The following is a 21954-nucleotide window of genomic DNA, read 5'->3' as shown; positions in this document are numbered from 1 at the left end:
ACGTGCTAGAACAAATGCATAAACACTGCAAAAATAAGAAAGAAAATGCTGCAGAACTGAATCATCAAAATCCACGGATCCTACACATACATAGCTCAGAGCTGCTCTGCTCATGAGGCATTTTAATTGCTCTGTGCAAATGACACAAGTGAAACAACTCCACAGCGGAACGAACTCACAGAGGCACTCAGGAACGCCCAGATGGAAAAGGAAAACTTCTCCCAACTTCTCAAACCCGGTATTCCAGAAGGGCCAACACCATAGTTTCAGAGACAGGCTTACAAAGCCACAACTCTTCAGAACATTAAAAGCCAGAAATTCCGTATTTACTTAATTGATGTTTTATAAACATGTAGTAATTTGTGTAGTTTGCCTCACAGCTCACCAATTGGTAAGCCACCCCTGTTCCAAACAAGTAAGCTTCCCATCCATAGGCCTGTCACCTGGTTCAGCAGACGCCCTCTTTGCCTCCCTCACGATGCTGTAATACTATTACACCCAGCGCAGCCACTCCCAGTTTCACCTTGACTGTGTCTAGATCAGCCTTCCAACAACAATTGCCTCCCAAATGTCTGTTTGCTCCGGTAGTAGATGGTCTCCACTTCCCCAAATCTGGCCTTGTTAGGCATCACAGTTACAGAAGTACAATTAGCTCGGGGAGGGGTCAGGAAAACCTAGGGACATGCGATCTGCCCCACTGAAATACTCAACTGAATTCATGCACATTGGCAGGTGAGATTAAGAACCAAATCCAAATAGCAATTTATTCTACTATCTAAAACGAGCAATGCATTTTCCTGCCTTCCTTTCTGTTACTTGTAACCTCACTCAGCTTCTCCATTTGTCACTTGGAATAAATCCTTTTGAGATTCTGCACATTCTTTGCTCTGGTGACGTCCACCTCCTACATCTCTTTTCAGTCTGGGAAGTGCCAGGGCATGAAACAATGTAGAATTCAGCTCACAAAGGATGTTTTTTGTCTCAGCTTTGTGCCATACACCCTGTGGGTACGCTGGTCAAAGTCAGTATTTTCTTCTGTAAGCCTTGCACCTCTGAAGGAACCCTGTAAGTCATTGCCCACTCTCATGCTCATCTGTGTTTCGCAAATTTCCACCTTTGCCCCAGCTGCATTCTTTGATAAATTCTGAAGAGGAATATGATTTTTAATTGCCTTCCCAATAGCTCTTCCTTGTCGTGTGCCTGCAACTCTTCTTATGCGTTGTGCTGTTTCAGGCCTCACAAAGGACACAGAAGACGCTGATACACAAAAGGAATTGCTGAATTAATTCAGGATGGGAAGACAACTCTCCCTGCACCACTTACGAAAATTACACAGAGAGCTTCCATGCATGGTAGGTGTCACTGAGTTTCACCTGCCCGGAAGAACTGCCCAGACAAATGAGCCATAATTACATCTGCTGAGCCTGAGCTGACTAGGTTACGCCAGCAGAAGCTGGTAGCACAGGTAAGGTTTCTTCCCTTGCAATTTGGGTGGAAGGCTGAAGGGTTACAGAAACTGCAGTGGCAATTGTTAGTTTGCCTCAGGGACAGGGAACAACAAAGACACATGAGTAGCAGAGTTATTGCCAGCTTAGGTATTGATGATCTAATACAGAAAGTGATAAACAGTTTTAGAATGAGCACAGGAGCACACACCCAACTCCCTCTGACCGCTGGAGGAATGGTGTAGGCTAGGGGCAATGTAAATCCTAAAAACATGTCATCTGCCCTGCATCCTTCTAGGGCAAAGGTTTGTCTCAGGCTTAGGAACTGCAAGTAGGTTCCAGGGTCTTGCACCCCAAAAGCCAGTCCCTACGCTGCCAGCTGGAGCCCCACCTTGCTTACACTGGAGGTAGATCAAGTGCCTTCAGGGCAGGAAGTCCTCCCTCTGCCCAAGGGAATTCCACAGTGGTGACAAAGCCAGAGGTTCCTCCTACAGTTGGCTCCATTAGTTTGAAGTCTCACTTATTGCCATTGTTTTTTCATGAGACATCTGAAAAAAAAAGTCTTTGCAATTCTTAAAGCTGTACCTTCTGCTGAAGAGCCCAGATCTAAGGATGGAGATGTGATCCCAAAGAAACATCACCTGATAGAAAGAAAAATAAATGAAGTAAATTGTAGGCATTGGATCTCCACTCTAGTTACTCATAATACCCTCATGTCTTACATACGTGTGCTGTGTTTCCTTGTCATTGGGTCAAAAGAGATTTTGCAGAAAGTTTCCAAAACTTGAACTTGTCTGAGTAAAAGGCAGCATTTCTTACCAGTTTTAGTTCTGCCTGGCACAGCAGCATTCAAAGAAAGGTCAAAGACAGTGGTGTTCAAAAAGAAAGAAGTCTGAAGGTGCCACACAGGCAACCCCCCAGATCCCAGATACCTCGTTAATGATGTCTTTGACCATGACTTAGATTGCCTGTCTGGTGCTTTCCTTTCTTTTCTTTTAAAACAAACAAACAAGCAGGTGTACTATCAGTGTGTTACTGGACATGCCTATGCCAGAGTGTCTGGCCAAAGAGATTTACTAGCTCCTGGAGAGATGTGGAGTGCTGGTGTTGGAATTTTATTTTCTGAAGCAGCTAAAATACAAACCATTGATCTGAACAGACACCAGGTGAGCAAAATGGCTCATAAACAAGGAATGCTTAAAGCTTTTGCAGGCCTGCAAGAAAGCATTTTAGAAGAAACAATGTGATTGTGTCAAAAGGGGGATGTTCAATGTATGGAGGGTGTATTTCAGTAGTTATTCAAGAGTTTTCCAAATGCAATGCCAGTGTTAAGCACATCTTGGCAGTGAGATATATATATATATAAATTAAAAATCCAAATAGGCCCTGACTTTGGGTCTGAAAGGCAAGCTGGGCTCTGAGATAGCTGGGACTTTAAAAACTGCTCTTAACAGGGAATGCACGCAGCAGAAACTACAGACAGATGAAGGAAAAGAATTTCCAAACTGCCTTCTAAACAAGTTGTTAAGCAGTGTTATGTTCCCCATCCTGTTACTCATAGTGAAGTGAGAGGCTCAGCCACAGAACATTTTAAAAATGCTGAAATCCAAGCTGTGGAAATATTTTATGGTACATAAGACTTTTTGCTGCCCCAGTGTGTTACTGGAGATTTTGAAGAACTGAGATTTTGAAGAACTACAGCTTCCGTACAGCTGTCAGAGGCAGACCTGTGATGGGAACCTTCACACTCTGGTAGGGTTTGGAAAGCCACTTAAAGCTGACTAGAGTTTAAATAAAGTTTCCCATGGGCTGGAGAGTGAGGGGAGGCCCCATATGAGGCTGATCAGGGCAATTCAGGCCTGTTAGAGTCCTCAGGACCATGACAGCTTGTCTGGCAATACCCTGAACCTTTCTTCTGTCTCCCTCAGTCTAGGAAGATCTAGTCTGAGCTTCTTATAAAACAGCATTTCTAAAAATTTTCCCGGGAAAGGGGGCTCTCTGTGTGCAAGTGTGTGTAATAGACAGAAGAAGCCCCGAGTGACACCTGGGGCTTCAGCAGCTGGAGAGAGCAGCTGAGCTGCTGTGTGTGGGTATTAGTACGGGTTAGGCTGAGTTAGCGTAGCTGTTAGCACGAACTGTGAACATTAACTGACTTTTTACTCAGTTAAAGCATGATCAGAGGGCTGTTGGTTTTGCTCAAGGACACAGCCAAGCTGTGCAAATGACCTACTGACCACCAAGAATTGCAAAAGCATCCAGACAAGACTGGAGCAAGCAGACTGTGAACATAAGCAACAGTGAGAGCAAACCAGAAAAGAAATGGCTTAATTATCCACAATGTATTCTCTAGCAAATCCCTTACCCAAGGGCACTGCCAGGTACTGGGGTAATCGGCTGTGGCTGAAAAAAGACTACAGGGAGGGAAGACCCATGACCAGGATCATCTCTGCAACTTGTGGGGAGCCCAGGGAGGGGAACAGAGCCCGGTACAACTTCATGACCCCGTGCCAGCATGACACCCAGCACAGCAGGAACCTCCAGGCTGAGCCACCCAACCTCCCGCCGGGGTTGCACCATCCCTCCCACAGGATGGAGCTTGCGACACAAACCCCAACTCCAACCCAGCCAGGGATGACTAAAGGGGCAGCTACTGATGGAGGAACCACCATGCGCCAACCCCAGCCTGCTGCTTTGCCCATGGTCTCACTGAAGGGACTGAGCGGAATGTGGATGAGGGAACAGGATAACAAAAAGAGGGGGGAGAGGGGTGTGGAGGGAAGTAAGGTTGTTGAAGCAGGGTTTATTTGCATACCATTGCAGAAACAGCTCTCTGAGATCCCTGCCAGGAAGGGAGGGTTTCACTTCCACTACCCCTTCTGAGTCATTTGTTACTGTCAGGGATATTACCGGCCCTCCAAACGAGATTGTTCTAGTTCAGATAAAACACAGACAAACCTTTCATTGGTGAAGCCTCTTTTCAAGTCCTGCTCCTGGTCCCAGGGATGAATCTGAATCTGAATGACACCTAGGATGAAAATGAAAATCATTATCAACAAGTCAAACCCTCACACTAAGTCCAGCCTGAGGTTTCTCAAAGATCACCCACACCTCTTTGTTCTCAGCATTTCAGTTCTTATGGCCCAGAAAGTGTCTGGGTTCACAAGGAAAACTCTTTTCAGGAATCAGTCAAAGATTTTTAGGGATTCTCAGTGTTCAGTCTTGGAATGCTGCTACTTACATGCTATGACTGGTTTGAATCAATATATTGACAGTGATGGCTATGTAGCTCTCTTTTTATCTGCCAAAGGATACTGTGTCGAAGGAAAGGAAGCTCCTTGGGTCTGTCTGCTTGATGTGCCACGGTAGACAATTCTGACAAGCAGCACTATCCACCAGGTGGCAGTGAGAGACAGAGGAAATCTGGCCAGTGGAGCAGCAGAGGTGAGGCTGAGAACACTTCTGTCTAAATACGGTGGCTAATTAGATCTTGAGTTGCCAGTGCTGAAAGAAACTGGTATATTGGGCATAACTGGCAGTGCTGGTAGCAGGGGAGCTACACGGGCGACCTTTGTAGGAGAAGGTCACTGGCAGCCCTTCAGTCACAGCCAGTTCCAGCTGGCATGGACAACACCAACCCATCCTGCACCAAAACTAGAACCAATTAGAGAACCACACTGCCCTCTGTGAAAGCATATTTAAGAAAAAAAAAAACAGCTGCTGGAGGTAGGAAGTACAATGGGAGACATGAGGAAGTTTAAGCAGTGATACAGAAGGAGGCTCAAGAGGTGACGACAGGAGATGCAAGAGGAGACTTATGAGGAGTCCTCCCTGCAGGGACTGCAGCTGATGAAGGAACCCCTGCAGGGTCAGATATGGCCCCAAAGGAAATTGCAGCCTGGGGATGAATTCAGGCCTAGAAGGGGGTGAGGAGCTGCTGGATCCCTGTGGGGAGACAGCACAAACCCCATGCAGGCTGGGAGATCTCTCATTTCCCTCCTCAGCTGTACGAGGAGCCCTCTGCGAGTCTGTTCCTTCCAACTCAGGGTATTTTATAATTCATGTTCTATGAAGTGCATGAACTGACTTTGTCATTCTAGCTCACTTGAGAAATTAAGGAAAAAATTTTCAGTATGTCCAGCACTCTCAGTTCTCAAAATATACCTACTCCCTGACACAACAGTTTAGCATCTGTGTATCTGCCATGTTACCACGTGTGCCTTCTGAGTGTTTTATTGGCAGAACCCACATTTTAACATTGAAAATATGAAGATGAACGTTAAAAGTTTATCCCAGATAAGCGAACAATCAAATTACTTTTCCTTCCTTGACACATACGATATGGCCTGGAATGCTGAACAAAGGGGATGTATACCGAAGAAATGGCTCTTTACTCTTTTAAAAACCAAACATTACCAATGAAAGAGTTAATGTTTACTATTAGCCTCACTTGAATATTTTATGCTGATAGCAGAATTACAGGTAGAGCTTTTTAATAGAAAAGCATGTGCTTTTTTTTTTTTTTTTTTTTTTTCAATTCTTGTAATAGTTGTTACATGGATATTTGGGCTTTTATCTTCTCAGTTATCACTGAAGTAGCCCTGCATATCATCTTTCTTGCTTGGAAAGGAAGTAGTTTCTCATGTGAGAGCTCTTGAGCCTAATTGCTTCCACAGTGATGGACACCACAACTGCGGCCACTGCTGCTCAAACCGCAGTGCCAGCTTTGTGATTTTTATACCGGTACCTAATTTTGGAGGTACTGCTAACAAACATTTCCACTGTTTATTAACAACAATCCATAAATTGTAAGCAGTGGTGTGGAGGGCGTTAACAAATACTAATCCGGTAAAGCTCCGAAGCTTAAACCACACTAAGGGAACCAAATATGGCTCCGACGCCTCACCCTTGGCGCCAAAGCCCAAGCTGGGCGAGCATCCCTCCGCCATCGCGCCTGGCGTGCGCGCGACTGCGCATGCGCCTGCCTCCCCCCCATCCCGGCGCGCGAGCTCGCGCTCTCCGCCGCTCCTCCAGCCGCCAGGCGGCGCCGGGGAGCCGCCATCTTGGCGCCTAAGACCCCGCTGCTGCCGTGAGGGGCGGTGATGAAAATTCTTCATGAAGTAAAAGTTTATAAAAGTAAACGTTTGAGCATGGTGGTAGAAAAAAAAAAATAATCAACGTCTTACCTGCCAAACTCAGTGCTTTACCTTCAGATACGTTCTGTTTAGCCAGTCGTGCCTTACAGGGCATGCTGGGTTTATCGGGGTGCCTTGGCAGTAATTAAGCTTGTTCAGAAGTTGTAATTATACAATGTGTTAGTGAGGTGCTATGCCGGAGATGTCACAGAATGTGTGTCATGGAGATGGGACTCTTTTTGTAGCCAACGTAATTTTAAGACGTGGAAAAAAAAACAGCAAACAAAAACAAACAAAAAAATTTCACATAAACCAAACCAACCAACTGTGGGAATAGAAATGTTGTTTTTGCAGAGTTACATTGTTTAGAAGGAGGGAATGTGGTACTGAGATATGCTTACAGTGATAAGAAAGTTTAGCAGGCGACCTTGTAAAATGCAGACAATCAGACTCCTTAGGACAATTAGGTGAAAATCACGGTGTCAAGTCAAGTCAGATAAGTAAAGAAACATTACCACTTCAAGCAGTAAAAATGTCAAAAGAAATTTGAAATTTAACAGGCCGGCAACTGAAGGCCATGCATTGTTTGTGAAGCATCAGATAGATTGTGAATCTGGATTACCCACTCAGTGGGGAAACAGGGGAGGGTCCTGCCATCAAAAGGTATATAAACTGTGTTTTGGAACTAGTAGATGCGCTCTCTCCTGCTTGTGGGGCGCCCGCCATTGCAATCGCGAATAAATTACTACTTCACTGAGATCCTCGCCTGAGCCTAAGTTATTGGCTATGGAGTGTTTCTCACAATTTGGGGGCTCGTCCGGGATCCAGTCACCTGCTGGGGAGCCCCACCGCCGCAGCAGCAGGAAGGCATGCCCCGCTGATTTCAGCGGTCCTGTGCATCGACGGTGGCGGTTCTGCGGAAAGCTGACAGAGGGCCCGAGACTGGTTAAAGAGGCAGGATCCGTGAAGTAGTGGGGAAAGGAAGAAGGTAGGCACTCCGGGTTTTTAAGAATCGATCCGGTAACTCTGTGCACAGACCAAGGTAAGAAATATTAAGTATTGCCTTGGGGGTCGGGTGATCTGGTGTATGGTAAGCCCTTGCACGGGGAAGTGCTGGCACTACACCAGGGGAATCTGGTGTACGGTAATCCTTGCACGGGGAAGTGCTTGGAAGTACACCAGGGAATCTGGTAAACTCAGGTGTGCGGTAACGCTGGCACGGGGAAGTGCTTGGCGGTACACCCCCATCTTTCAGTACGTTGGTGTGTGGTACACTGCAGAAGGGAAAATTCTGTAGCACATACTGGCGAGGGTTAGGAAAGATGGGAAGTACGAGTTCCAGGGAATCTGGTAAACTCATAGGTGTGCGGTAACGCTGGCACGGGGAAGTGCTTGGCGGTACACCCCCATTTTTCAGTACGTTGGTGTGTGGTACACTGCAGAAGGGAAATTTCTGTAGCACATACTGGTGAGGGTTAGGAAAAATGGGAAAATATGAGTTCCAGGGGACAGGGAGATATCCCTGGGGGAGTGCCTACTAATAGTTCTTCCTGAAAAATGATAAGAAATTGGAAACATAATCCCAAAATTAGAGGGATTGTAAAAGAAAAGTAATTAAAAAAAAAAAAAAAAAAAAAAAGGTTAAACATTGCGTATCAGTCTGGACAAAAGAATCAATTAAGGAAACAGCAGTATTTTGGCCAAAATACGGGTCTGATGAAAATGCAGGCTTTAAATTTATGTATAAACAATAAGATTCCTTTTTCAGAGAAGGAGTCAAGTTATGCTCCCTATAATCTTAATATTGAACTGGTGGCAGCAGCAGTCACTCCAGGAAGGGAGACAGGGACTGTAATTAACACTGTCCCTAAAGAAGGATCGTACTCTAGGCTCTGGCAAGAATTAGAACAAGGTAGAAGATATGTTGAGAATTTTGCCTTCCCTGATACTAACAGTACTAACACTAACTGTGTATCCTCTTAGGTGAACTACCCCCTCCTCCTTACCAGCAGAGAGGTTAGGACTTTTAAGAAGGAGAGGAATTCTTTATTCGAGGACCCCAACAGCCTAGTTGAACAATTAGACCAGTTCCTACGACCTTATTTATACTCTTGGGGGAGGGAATTATGTCTATAAGTATGTTGTTTACAGGGAAAGAAATGTGAATGATCAGGAGGAGAGCTGCTATACAAGAATGGGAAAGAGCTCATCCTCCAGGACCAGGGGTAATACCGGCAGGGCAGAAATACCCACTTGCCAATCCTGGCTGGAATAATAATAGTGTGCAACACAGAAATTATATGAGAGACTTAGTGTCAGAATGAGAAAGTACTTGGGGATGAGACCTGAGGACCCAGTATCCCAAGGGCTCTTGAAAGTTCATTGTGTGATTAAAGCCTTGCAAAATACGCAGAAAATGCTTCAGAAGGTGGGGGAATGTAGTGAACAGTCACTGGGGGACCCTCCTGTGGGAGGCCCTGGAGGTGTGTGTCTGGAGGGGAGAAATGAAGGGAAAAAAAAAAAAAAAAAAAAAAAAGGATCGAAACTAATGGTATTGACAGTGCAGCGGGTAGTGAGGCAGAGGGTTGGAGAAAGATGAAGAAAATCTTCAGGGGGAGTCAGGGCCAGGATGGAAAGGAGAGGAAGAGAGATGAAGGAATGGCAGGCAAAGAAGGCTGCCTGTGTTGTGGCCCGAGTCCTAGCAGAGACAGGCTTTGATAAGATGTTTTAAGCGTGGCCAGGCTGGCCACTTCGAATGGGAATATCTGGAGTGGAAGAAGGAGGAAAGAAGGAATATGGGATGAAATATGCTATATTGATATGTTGTTTCAGTATCTTGGAGGGAAAAGGTATGGAATTAAGTTGGACCCTGACTGAGCCTTTGGTGCTGGTATTAGAAAAGTACAGGCTGGAAAAAGATAAAGGAAGTGTTAAAAGAGTTGCTGAAGGTGTTAAAGGTGTGGCATGTAATATTTAACAGAGCTGTTTGAAGTTGAATGAGCAGGGAAAGAGGATGTAGGCATTATCTAAGTAACAGTCTAGAAGTTATGGTATATTTGCATATTTGCTGTGGTGTTTGTTCAGTTTCCCAAGCATCGGGGAGGGGGGAACAGCCTGCTCCACCAGGGGCCTCTCCAGCGGCCGCAGGGGGGGCTTCGGCTCCAGCGCCTGGAGCGCCTCCTCCCCCTCCTTCTGCACTGACTTTGGTGTCTGCGGGGGGGTTTCTCGCTCTCCCAACTGCTGTTGAGCAGCAGGCTTTTGTTTGTTTCTTTGTTTGTTTGTTTTCGTGGATGTGTTCTCACAGAGGCACGGACTGTGTTGCTCATGGCTTGGCTCTGGGCAGCAGTGGGCCCCTTAGGGCCAGATGAAATTGTCCCTTATCTGCTACGGGGAGGCTTCCGGGTTTTTTTTTCTCACGGGGGCTGCCACTGCAGTTTCCCACCCCCCTGCTCACAGCCCCCGAACCTTGCCATCAAACCCAATACACTGGGGAACAGCTAGGTCATTACTGAGCTGTAAAGTATCAGGGATTAAATTAACTAATGAAACCCTAAAAAGTGATGGGGGTAGAAGGGGCTGGGATAACAGTGCCACTTTTGGGGGATACCAAGCTGAGACTAGGGGATAAAATGATCACTGGGCAATTATTGTATGTATCCAAGGCAGAGACTAACTTGTTGGGAAGGGATTTGATGATTAAATTGGGCATTCAAATAGTAAATTGTTAGACTGGAATAACAGTGTTATTAATGGAGTGCTCTCTGGCCCTGAGAGCAAACATACATGTATATTCACCTCTGACTGGAAAGACCCTGAAATGGGGGCGGAAGCAACAATATAGGTGGACAATTTTACCTCAGGGGTTTACAGGGACACCTATCTATTTGGGTAAGATCTAAAAAAAAAAAAAAAAAAAAGAAAAATAAAAAAAAGAGATTTTGGAGCAATTACAACCTCCCAAGGAGGTATTAATGTTAACACATATGTGGATCGTTTTCTATTGTCAGGACAGGAGAAAAGAGTTGTGAAGGAAGCTACTAACAAGCTATTCAACTTTCTGGGAAAGCAGGGCTTGGGAGTATTAATAAATAAATAAATAAATAAATTACAATATGGAGAAAGAGAAGTCAGGTATTTAAGGCATCTAATGTCTGAAGGAAAACAGAATAAATGCAGAGAGGATTCAGGGAATTGTTGAAAATTAAGAAAGAACTAAAAAGTTTTAAAAGAAAGATTTTTTTTAAGGAATCAGGAGCCATGAAGTCTGAAGGAAAATCGATACTCCCTGATGGGAGAGAAATGCTGAATAAAGTGATAATGAGGCAAATATTAACTGTTTTACATCAGAAGAGTCATTAGGAGGTGCAAGCAATGTGTGATGTTGTGCTAAGAAAGTATGTCTGTGTAGGAATATACACTTTAGGGAAGCAAATATGTAGAGGATGTACCATATGTCAAAAGGTAAATAAAAAGGTGTTCTGTAACCCATCTAGAGGGGGACGGGAGCCAGGGGTTTGACCTTTCCAAAGTATACAGGTAAACTTTACTGAGTTACTTGTTTGTCCTAATAGACCACGTGACTAGATGGGTGTAAGCTTTACTGCAAGGGTTAAAGCAGGCCTTAGAGATTGAGTGGGATTTTCACAGCCCCTGGCACCCCTCCTCTTCTGGGAAGGTGGAGCGAATGAATCAGACATTAAAGAAGCAATTAACTAAACTAGTGTTAGAAACCCAACTTCCTTGGGTAAAATGCTTACTCCTACAGGTTTAAACAGCACCAAGAAAGGATATAGGAATTTCACCATATGAGATGCTGTTCAGATTGCCCTATCTGGGCAGAAGGGATGAGATACCACAATTCAAAATAAGAGTTTCCTTAAGAACTGTATTCTGGGGTTGTCTTCTTCTTTGTCATCTCTCAGGACCTGTGGGCTGTTGGCTCAAACCCCACCTTTGGAATTCCCCATTCACCACCATCACCCAGGAAACTGGGTCCTGATTCGGACCTGGAAAGAGTCAACTCCGGCCTGAATGGGAAGGACAATTACTGACCACTGAAACAGCCGTAAGAATTGCGGAAAAAGGTTGGACTCACTATACTCGAGTGAAGGCATCCATCGACGCTAAGTACCTGGGAAGCTGTTCCTACAAAAGACTTGTTGGAAGTTGAAATTGAAGAGAAAAATCTCGTAGTGGACTCTGAGCAGGATAAGAGCTTACAATTGTAAACTAACCTTTTATTTTCACAGGTAACTAACGAGTGTGACTTGTGATTGAGAGAAAGGACAGACCTATAGCGAATTGCAGTGCTCCCAAGGGGGGGTTGTTATAGTAGTAGTGTACATCTTATTTTTGTATCGATAATTATTTGGAAACCTAAGGTTTAAAAGTAATGACGGGAAAATTGATTATTAATTTTGTTTTTAGTGATTCTAGGCCTCAGAGAAGGCCTCGGTCAATTGGTAACTTGGAAAAGGCATGACCAGATAATAGCAAAAACGGGATACCCCATCAAAATATGGGTGACTGTGACAGAGGGTTATGTACCACAAGCCGTCACGTTTGATGCTTGTGAGGTGTTAGCTTGTGGAGATTTAAATGCCCAATGACAATTGAGCAGAAAGAACAAATAACTGGCAGAGACACAACAGCCAGATTGAGAATAGCTGTATGGAAACAATCCTCTATTGCCAACAGAGAAAGGGAAAAACTCAAGGAGAAAACAGGAGAGTAAACAGGAGGCCCTCTGAAATGTGGCAGTTCAAACATTTGAGATTCAAACAGGGTATGGGGACGTGAATGCCTGGATAGAATGGGTCAAATATACTGTCCAGAGTCTCAATCGTAGCTACTGCTATGCTTGTGCCTCGGGATGACCGATTGCCCAGATAGTGCCCTTCCCATGGGGGTGGACCAAAGACTCCCAAGGGATGCGATGTATGATTGCATTGTACCAAGAAAAGACTGCCTGGGGAAATGAGGCCTGTAAGTCTCTCTTTGCTGTTTCTTGCATGATAACAATATCACAGTTCCCCCTGCATTCTCTACAGCTATAGGTAACCATACAGCTTGCCTCTCACGGCAGGGTGTGAGTGCTACCTGGCATCTGGGAGAATTTGCCTTGTGCTACCAAGGACTTGATGGGAAACTGCTCAAGACTAGAGATCCCCAGGGCAGATCTCTGGTGGTACAGTGGAGGGAAGATCTTACGGTCCACCCTACCATCTAATTGGGAAGGCACTTGTGCACTTGTTCAATCAGCTATACCCTTCACCCTGGCATTTGAAAGAGAAACATCACAAATACCCAGAAGAAGTAAAGGAGGCTTAGGAATATCATTTGATGATAGAGTATACATAGATTCTATTGGGGTACCTAGAGGAATTCGGGATGAATATAAAGCCAGAAATTAAATTGCTGCAGGGTTTGAGTTACTGTTCTGGTGGGTAACAATCAATAAAAATGTGGATTGGATTAATTATTTCTATTATAATCAGCAGAGATTCATCAATTATACTAAGGATGCGATGAGAGGAATCGCTGAACAACTAGATGCCATCAGCAAAATGGCTTGGGAAAACAGGATAGCATTAGATATGATGCTTGTGGAGAAGGGTGGTGTATGCGTGATGCTGGGCAACCATTGTACTTTTATCCCTAACAATACTGCCCCGGATGGCACAGTAACAAGAGCATTGCAAGGGCTTACCACCCTTGCCAATGAATTGGCAGAAAATTCGGGAGCAGACACTTCCATCACAGGATGGTTGAAATCTTGGTTTGGTAAATGGAAAGGGATGGTAATGTCCATATTTACATCCTTGATTATAGTAGCAGGAGTTTTGACAGCTATTGGCTGTTGCGTTATCCCCTGTGTAAGGGGACTTGTCCAGCGGTTAATTGAAACCACATTATTGAAACAAATGACCATAGATCCACCACCCTACTCAGATAAAATGATATTAGAGGAAACGGAGAGCAAAGAAAGTGAAGAAGAGGAAGATATTTACCAAATTACACTTAAAATAAATAAATAAATAAAAATAAAAAGAGTTTTTGCAAAAATCAACAGTTTATAAAAAAAAAAGAAAAGGGGGGAATTGTGGGAATAGAAATGTTGTTTTTGCAGAGTTACATTGTTTAGAAGGAGGGAATGTGGTACTGAGATATGCTTACAGTGATAAGAAAGTTTAGCAGGCGACCTTGTAAAATGCAGACAATCAGACTCCTTAGGACAATTAGGTGAAAATCACGGTGTCAAGTCAAGTCAGATAAGTAAAGAAACATTACCACTTCAAGCAGTAAAAATGTCAAAAGAAATTTGAAATTTAACAGGCCGGCAACTGAAGGCCATGCATTGTTTGTGAAGCATCAGATAGATTGTGAATCTGGATTACCCACTCAGTGGGGAAACAGGGGAGGGTCCTGCCATCAAAAGGTATATAAACTGTGTTTTGGAACTAGTAGATGCGCTCTCTCCTGCTTGTGGGGCGCCCGCCATTGCAATCGCGAATAAATTACTACTTCACTGAGATCCTCGCCTGAGCCTAAGTTATTGGCTATGGAGTGTTTCTCACACCAACCAACCAACCAACCAAACAAAAAAAAACAAACAAAAACAAAACAAAACAACAACAACCAACCAAACAACCACTTTGCCTAAGTGAAGTGTTCCTCTTACTTTTGTCAAAGCCAATGGAAAAAAACATCTGTGCTGCAGAGATTCTCAGCATTTTGTAGGACTGGACTCACAGAGAGATTTACAGACCAATCATTTTTAGAAAAGTGACTTTTTTCCAGAAATAAATTCCAATAGCTGTGGTAAGATGGGTTTCCCCCATTGTCTTTGCTGAAGACTCCTTAAATGATAGCATCACATTCACTGCTCTAACAGTAACACAATAATGAATGTTTGTTAGTACAAGCAGCTGACAGTATGAGACTAATAAATAATTTGGAAGACAATTACCTGAGTTTAAGGGTTATTTTTATGAACAAGCCCCCTTTTTGGAAGTCCTAGGCATGCTCAGCTCTGCTGGCAACATTACAGGTCATGCCAGACCTGGAGATAAAAGCTAAGTTGCCTTCGCTAGCAGTGATTAAGCCTTATCAAACATTCTGGTTTTCATACTTCATTCAATTAGAAGCATTTATATCAGGTTCATAGGAACATTTTTTATTACATTTTTCCTTGAAGATATCCAATAATTGCAGCTCATCAGGGTCAGGTGAGCAGTTGGCTACCTAGCCCTTTGTTTGATTTAGGTGAAGTTCTGACTTACCCGTTAAGAAATGGGAAATTGTCTGACAGTTCCAGGTGAGTCAAAGTACAAGTAAATACATATTTGCCTATAAATTTTGAAAACCCTTTTTCCTGAGTGTGCATTCTCTAATACCTTGTACTGTTTACAGCTCCAGGAAGCACAATGGTCTTTTCAAAAGGCAAAAGTAATCAGAGCTATTTGAAAAAGTTTTGAGTCACTGCTAATGAAATGCAGATAACAAGGGAGTATAATTTAGCACGCTGTGAGAACTGAATGACCGTTGATTTGTACGTACTGGTTATAGAAATAAAACGTGTCTTAGAAGTGATCACTGTAATACTGAGGTGTCACATTGTGACTGTTGTGGCTGACACCACTGTCTGCTTTTTTTAAGGCTGGGAAATGGTGGCAAAGGTTTTAGTGGTATAAGTGGTCTAACTTGCAGTTTCCAGAGGTCTAAAGGTCTAACTTGTAGTTTCCAAAACTAATGGCCAGGAATATAAGGAAAAGTTGTAAGAAAAAACCGTCAGAATGCTGGTCAACATTACAAGTATCTTTGTGTAACACTATCAAAGTTCATAGAGCACTGCTACCTTGTATTGCTTTAAGTGAGATAAAATCCTGATAAAATCCTTAACATTTTACTATGAAACAGTTGAGATTTTAGACAGGAGCATATTTTATTTTGTAAACTCTTCCCTCCTAACAAATATCCAAGAATTAGTCTTTCTTCATTGATTTATTTTTTCAACATAACACTGATTTTACTAAAGTTGTATATATATGAAGAGTGTCAGGTAAAGAGAATTCTGTGATAAATTTTAGCTCTAGGAATAGGAAAAAAGAATGGCTGAACCAAGCTGGTTACAATTCTTAGTAAAAATGTTTAGGAAAGCACTTCAGCATGTGAAGTATGTACTGAATGTTTTTCTAATATGGCAGCTGAGCTTTGCCTGAGTGTCTGCAAGACTACTATTTTCTGAGACTCCTTTTGACAAAAACAAACAAAACCTGCTCATTTGGCGTTCATTTATGAGATGAACAACAACAATAACAAAATCCCCTTTGGATGTATGCTAAACTGTAGGTTTCAAATATCTTCCAGTATTTTCCAATGCAGCGAAAGTTCAGCTAAGGTAATGCGGTGTTAAAGGTGCAGCTTGCATCATTTGCTCATTAGCCGGATGTCTTGCCAGGATTAAAACAAAGACTGGAATGCCGTTCCACAGGTCTTGGTTGACATCTAACCTCTTTATATTTTATTCCACTGTTATGAAGCATTTTCCTCTTTCTCTTCCTAGAGAAGGTTTTTAGGAACTCTTCAGAATAAAAATACCAAAACCCAAGATCCAACATTAATAATAGAACAGATTGATATTTACAACAAAATCTTTAAATACTTAATACTGAAATAGAATGTTCTTGAGAAAAAAGTAATTATTGTTCTAAGAGGAAAATGATGTGACACAAGATCATGTTTTTTAACTAGAATTTCTTCAAGCAGGCAACATGAATAAAACGTCTTTTGTGTATGTAGGAAAATTAGGAAAAAAAATCTTATTTCTGTTTACTTCTGCATTATTTATATGAGCGTACAGTATCTATTTTCTACCATGTATTTTAATATGTCAAATAGAGTTTTATTTTACACCATATGCACCGTCTGCTAATACTCATGTCTTGTTGATACTGACAAAAACTTAAAATGAAGAAAAATTAATTTGATCTTAGTTCCATATTGAGGTTGATACGCAATATCTGATTTTTCTTGTGTAACACCGAATATTCTTCTACAGAATACTCTTCCTCCAAGCGTGGTTCTCAGTGTCAGAAGGCATGCATTGATTTTAAGAACGATGTCTTTCCTAAGAATAAGTAACCCTTCTTTCAATATAGATGTGAACAGAATAAAAGAACTAAGAAACAGTTAATAAGAAATAAGACAATGTAAGACTTCAAAAAGAAACTGGCAGAAACCATGCTTCTGAGACATTAAATGGTGAAACTACTAAACCACGCTGCATGATCTTACTGCAGTCTTTGCTTTTCCTGTTGGGAGGAAGTAGAGAAGACAGAGCCTGATTTTTGTTGGAGGCACACATCAAAAGGACAAAGGACAGCGGTCATCATTTACAATAAGGGAATTTCTGAGTAGAGGAGAGAATCTGTCTGTTTCTCTCTCTCTTCATATCTTTCTCTCTCACATATCATGAGGGTACTTAAAAACTGGGACAAGGGCCTCCGGAGTTGTGGAATCTCCAGCATTGGAGACATTCAGGCTTAACTGGACATGGCCCTGAACAACCTGTTCTAGCTGGCTCTGCTTTGAGCAGGGTGTTGGGCCAGATAACCTCCAGAGATTCCTTCCAACCTAAACTATTCTGCAATTCTAAAATATGTTTTGATAAAACTGTCGTGGTTCCGCTCGAGTGGGCAGCCAAGAAACACTTTGAAAGGAACATTCATCAGGCCGGAGCAGTTGGAGACCTCCATTCACGTGCTTACCTTATAACAATTAGGATATTCATTTTCTTTGTGGAGCTTGTGCAAAATAAATAAAATAAAATTCAGAATGCATTTCAATTCTCATAGTTCTGATTGTATTAATACTTGAAAACAAAATATAGCAAAAAGGGACAAGAAGGAAAAAACTAGGTTTTATTATCACAGCCTTAAACCTGGTTTTGGCAGTGCCTGGTTAGTCTCTTCTCAGCCTTGGTCTGCATGCATGTGTTAATATTTAAGGATAAACTACACAGAATGCAAAGTCTGGCATTCACTCAGATCAGCTGTATTTTCTGGCCTTTGACATGATGAGTTTAGTGATAATTTCTTTCAGTGTGCCATCACCAACAAACAAGTGGTCTGAAATAAATACTCCAGACACAATGCACTCTTGGTTAAGACAGATCTCAGAATGGCAAGGTTTGCAAACAAATATACACCCATAGTATCTTATTCTGTAATATCAAGGCTGAGTATTGTCACAAAGTATTTTGATAATAAAATGGGATCAACGTAGTAAGCAATTAGTGATTTTCTTTTCAACATTAAAATTCCTAAACCGATTATATTAAAAATAGGGTGGGACCACAGAAAAATGTGCTTCACCAAGAAGAACCCAATCTTAACAAAACAGATCTACACTAGAGCTGTTCTTGTTACTCCAGCCCTATACCCCATATGCCTCTGCTTTTGCACTGGAAGTGTAAGAGCACTTGTTTGATCCCCACTGAATTCATGTAGTCAGGAGTTTCTCCCTGGAAAACAAAAAGAAAAATCTTTCCAAACTTCAGGAATATTCCTTAGGCTATAATTGCTGACTAAGTGCAACCCAGGACACGAGGCAATTTGCTAGGTTCCAGTATTATGTTCATCATCATCAGGGTGACCAACTTAAACAAAACTAAACAAAACTATTTTGTTTAGTCCATAGAAAAGAAGGTTAAAGTCAAAGAGGTCTTGTTGCAGGCTGTGGCTGCATAACTGGAGGTGTTAAATGTTATTCCATGAAGCCACTGGGAGAATGCCTTTGAAAAGGGACAGAAATCTGCTAAGGGGTTGAGGAACAGTTTCCTTCATTTCAGTGGTAGAATGGGGGAAAAGTCATGCTATCAACACGTCCTGAGCAGATGCAATTTGTGGTGGTACTTGGGCTTTGCTGTGCCTGCCTTCCCAAGACGTAGCTGCCCTGGTGAAGCTGTACCTCCAGCATCCCCTCAGCTCTTTTATGGTGGTGCCAGTGCTGGAGGACTTAAGGTTGGAGGCAGTCATGTTTGGGCTGGGAGTGAAATCCTGTGAGATCTAACTGGTTATGTCTGAAATCAGCACTCTCATGAGTTTACTTAGGCCTCAGGGGCAGTAAATCTGCAAAAACAACAGATATTTTCTTGGGGTCACACCTCAGATGACCATCTGGGCCCCACAAAGCCAGGTGCCCTCAGGGGGCCCACAGCTGCCCCCACCCTGACGCCTTCACTCCTTGTGCCTAGGCCCCGCCCCACTTCTGCCTCCAACGCTACTGAGTGGGTCACCTCATGGAGTGACGGCTGGGTTGACCAATCAAAGCAGGAAAGCCATGGGCACGATACTGGCAGAGCCTGCTGATTGGCTACTCAGCACATGGGAAATGGTGGCACTTGGTGCCATGGTGTAGGTGCCATGGCGCATCCCTCCGCCTGCTTGCTGCACCTCCCTCAGCACCAAATGCCCGGCATTCAGCCTGTGGGGTCCTGCGACTCACCGCCACCCGCTCCCCATAAGTGCCTGCTGTCAGCAAACAGGCCCGTTAGGAACCATAAACGTTGGAATTTTAGCCCTGAGTCAGTCAGCCTAACGCTTACGTTGCACTAAGTAATTTATCGTGATTCTTTCTTCTACTACTCCCAAAGAATTATCTATTCCAGGGCCTGATTTTCTGGATAAAGGCCGCTGCATTGCAAGTATGAAATATGTCTTCTCATGAGAGAGGGAATTAAGAGAGTCTTAGTAGACAGTTAACGAACACCTAGATAATTGTCTTAAAAACAGATGTTACTGAATGTCTGTGCTTACCACTGTGCAAATAAACCAAAACAAGAAGTCTTGGGGCCCCTCACAACGGAAGGTTCCTGACAAAAACGGGAAACCTGTCTCAAAAGCCAGCTGAGACCAACCCTGTGGTTTGGACAAGTGCCACGGAGCAGCTGAGTCTGCACAAAGGCAGGGGGTCAGCCAGTGGTGATGAAGAAGAGTTATCAGCCAGCCTTCATCCCCACGAGCCCCGGTAACCACCGCCAGGAGACACTGTGCAAGCGCAGATGGGAGAAGTTTATGGAAATAACTTCTTGGAACTAATTTTAATATGAAGTGGAGATAGGTTATGCATATGTATAGGTGTATTGGGAAACCTTGCATATGTAACTCTTTACTGCATATAACCAAGGCAAGTTGCCACGTTGGGGTGCGCACAACTTCGGTGGGACTACCCCCTGTGCTGCCCAGTGCTGAATAAACATACCTACTTCACCATTTTACTGATTGTGGAGTCCGTTTTCCGCACGTCACTTATTTTCAGCCTAAAATTAATAAAGTTGACTATATACATGCTTGTTCTTCTGCTAACATTGTCTTTTATTTTTGTAAAGGTTTATCTCCTTTTCTGAGGTTTGTTCTCAGTGCATTTTTTTGACAGCAGCCCCGTCCATCTCAGCATCTCAGCTATACTAATAAGCCATGCTCTCACGGCCTCCATTTTTGCATATTTTTGTGCATTCTTCTTGAACATGAGCAATCATCAGGTACGCCATATTTCAGAAGAATTCTCTCCAAGGACCGATGATAGTCCAGTGCATCTCTGTCTCGATTCCAGCTGATCACAGGCCCACAGAATCACGGGATTGTTGAGGTTGGCACGGACCTCTGGAGGTCTGCTCCAACCCCTGCCCAAGCAGGGACACCCAGAGCAGGCTGTCCAGGACCACATCCAGGTGGATTTTGAAGATCTCCGAAGACAAGACCCCACAGCCTCTCAGGGCAGCCTGTGCCAGCGAGGCACAGTGCTCAGTACAGCTGTGCTGCACAGTACAGCACTGCAAAGTACCAAAGCGCTCCCTGATGTTCAGAGGGAACCTCCTGTGTGCCACTTTGTGCCCATTGCTTCTTGTCCTGGCTCTGGGTGCTGATGCATCCTAGGATTACCATTTGCCCTTTGTGTTGCTACTAGGTCTTTCCAGCTCATGGCCATCCTGGGAACAGCAAGTACTTCTTTGTCTTAGGACCTCATTGTTTCCAAACGATGAGCATACGCTGCAAATCTTTGTTACTGGTTTCCCGATAAGCAGTATTGTGTTTTGCAAAGATACATCTAATCTCAGTCCTACTACCCAAGTTCCCAAGGTTGCACAGTTCTTTCAGTTTTCAAACATTATCAACCGTCTTCTAACTTGGAAAAATATGAAGAAAGCCATGAAAATAAGGCAGACAAAATTTACCTTATATATTATTCTATTGTTTGAATTGTTTATTCTGAATTGTCTCAGTAGTTTGACCTTCGCTTCTTTTTATTTATTTTTTTCTAACAGAAGAGAGGTTTTGTTGGAGAAGCAGAGTGTAAGTTGATGAAAAATTGGAAATGTTAAATGTGCAGTTGTTGAGCTACAAAATAAAATTACATTTTACTTCATAAAGAAGGAGTTTCCATTAAATATTCTATTTGAAAAATCCATATATTCTTTTGTTTTTCTTCCCATAAAACAATTCAGCAAGAAAAATCACAATTTTTCTAAGATTATATTATAATGAACAAAATAAATTTATTTATAAACAGTAATTCTCATATGTAGTATGCATAAAGAAGTGGAGAAAAAAATGTGTAAGAAATCATAATCTGACCATGAAGGACCTCTAGTGGTATAAATGCTTTTCATAAAAAAACTCACAATTTTGCTTGCTCATAATTTTATTAGGAACCACAGCAACAGTTTCAGATTTTAAGTTCATCTACAATATTTTGTGTTTCTTGCTGTAGATAAAGTAAAAACAGAAAATAGCAATATCTGGTAAAGTGTCAGGGTGTACAATGGCACTTTGATTTAAGTTCCTTGGAACTTAAAGCAGATCCTGTCAACTTAAAAATTACATTATTTGTTTTTACCTGCTATTATTGAAAATAATACACAAATAGCACAGTGAGAGAGAACAGATTGACTCCAGCCATTGAGCAGATTTTGGTAGGAAGAAGCCAGGAGAGACTCCTCCCCCCACCTACTTTTAACACCTGCTCAAACTTAAGTTTGTCTTAGCAGCATTAACAGCTTGATCCAACAGACTGAAGTCAAACTTTAACAAAAAGGACAAGAAAGCAGATAATGATATGCAAGGTACATCTGAGTCTCATTTGTAATGGCTGCGCTAATACTTTTATATCCTCTCATCTGTATTTTTATTTTTTGAAAAGTAGCTATGCCATTACTTTTGGAGTATCCCCCAACCATTCTAGAAGATAACCAGCTGTAAGAAATACTTAGATTCTCAATTCTTTCAGTGAGACTTTGAAATAGTTTGACATAAATCTTGAATATACCTCATTTTTTAAAGAATTCTGCAAATACATTGCTAATAGTTCTTTACCCA

This window comes from Aythya marila (genome assembly GCF_965140915.1).
Source record: "Aythya marila genome assembly, chromosome: 1".
NCBI classification, from domain to species: domain Eukaryota; kingdom Metazoa; phylum Chordata; class Aves; order Anseriformes; family Anatidae; genus Aythya; species Aythya marila.
The sequence above is the reverse complement of the archived record's forward strand: the minus strand, read 5'-3'. Positions refer to the sequence as shown.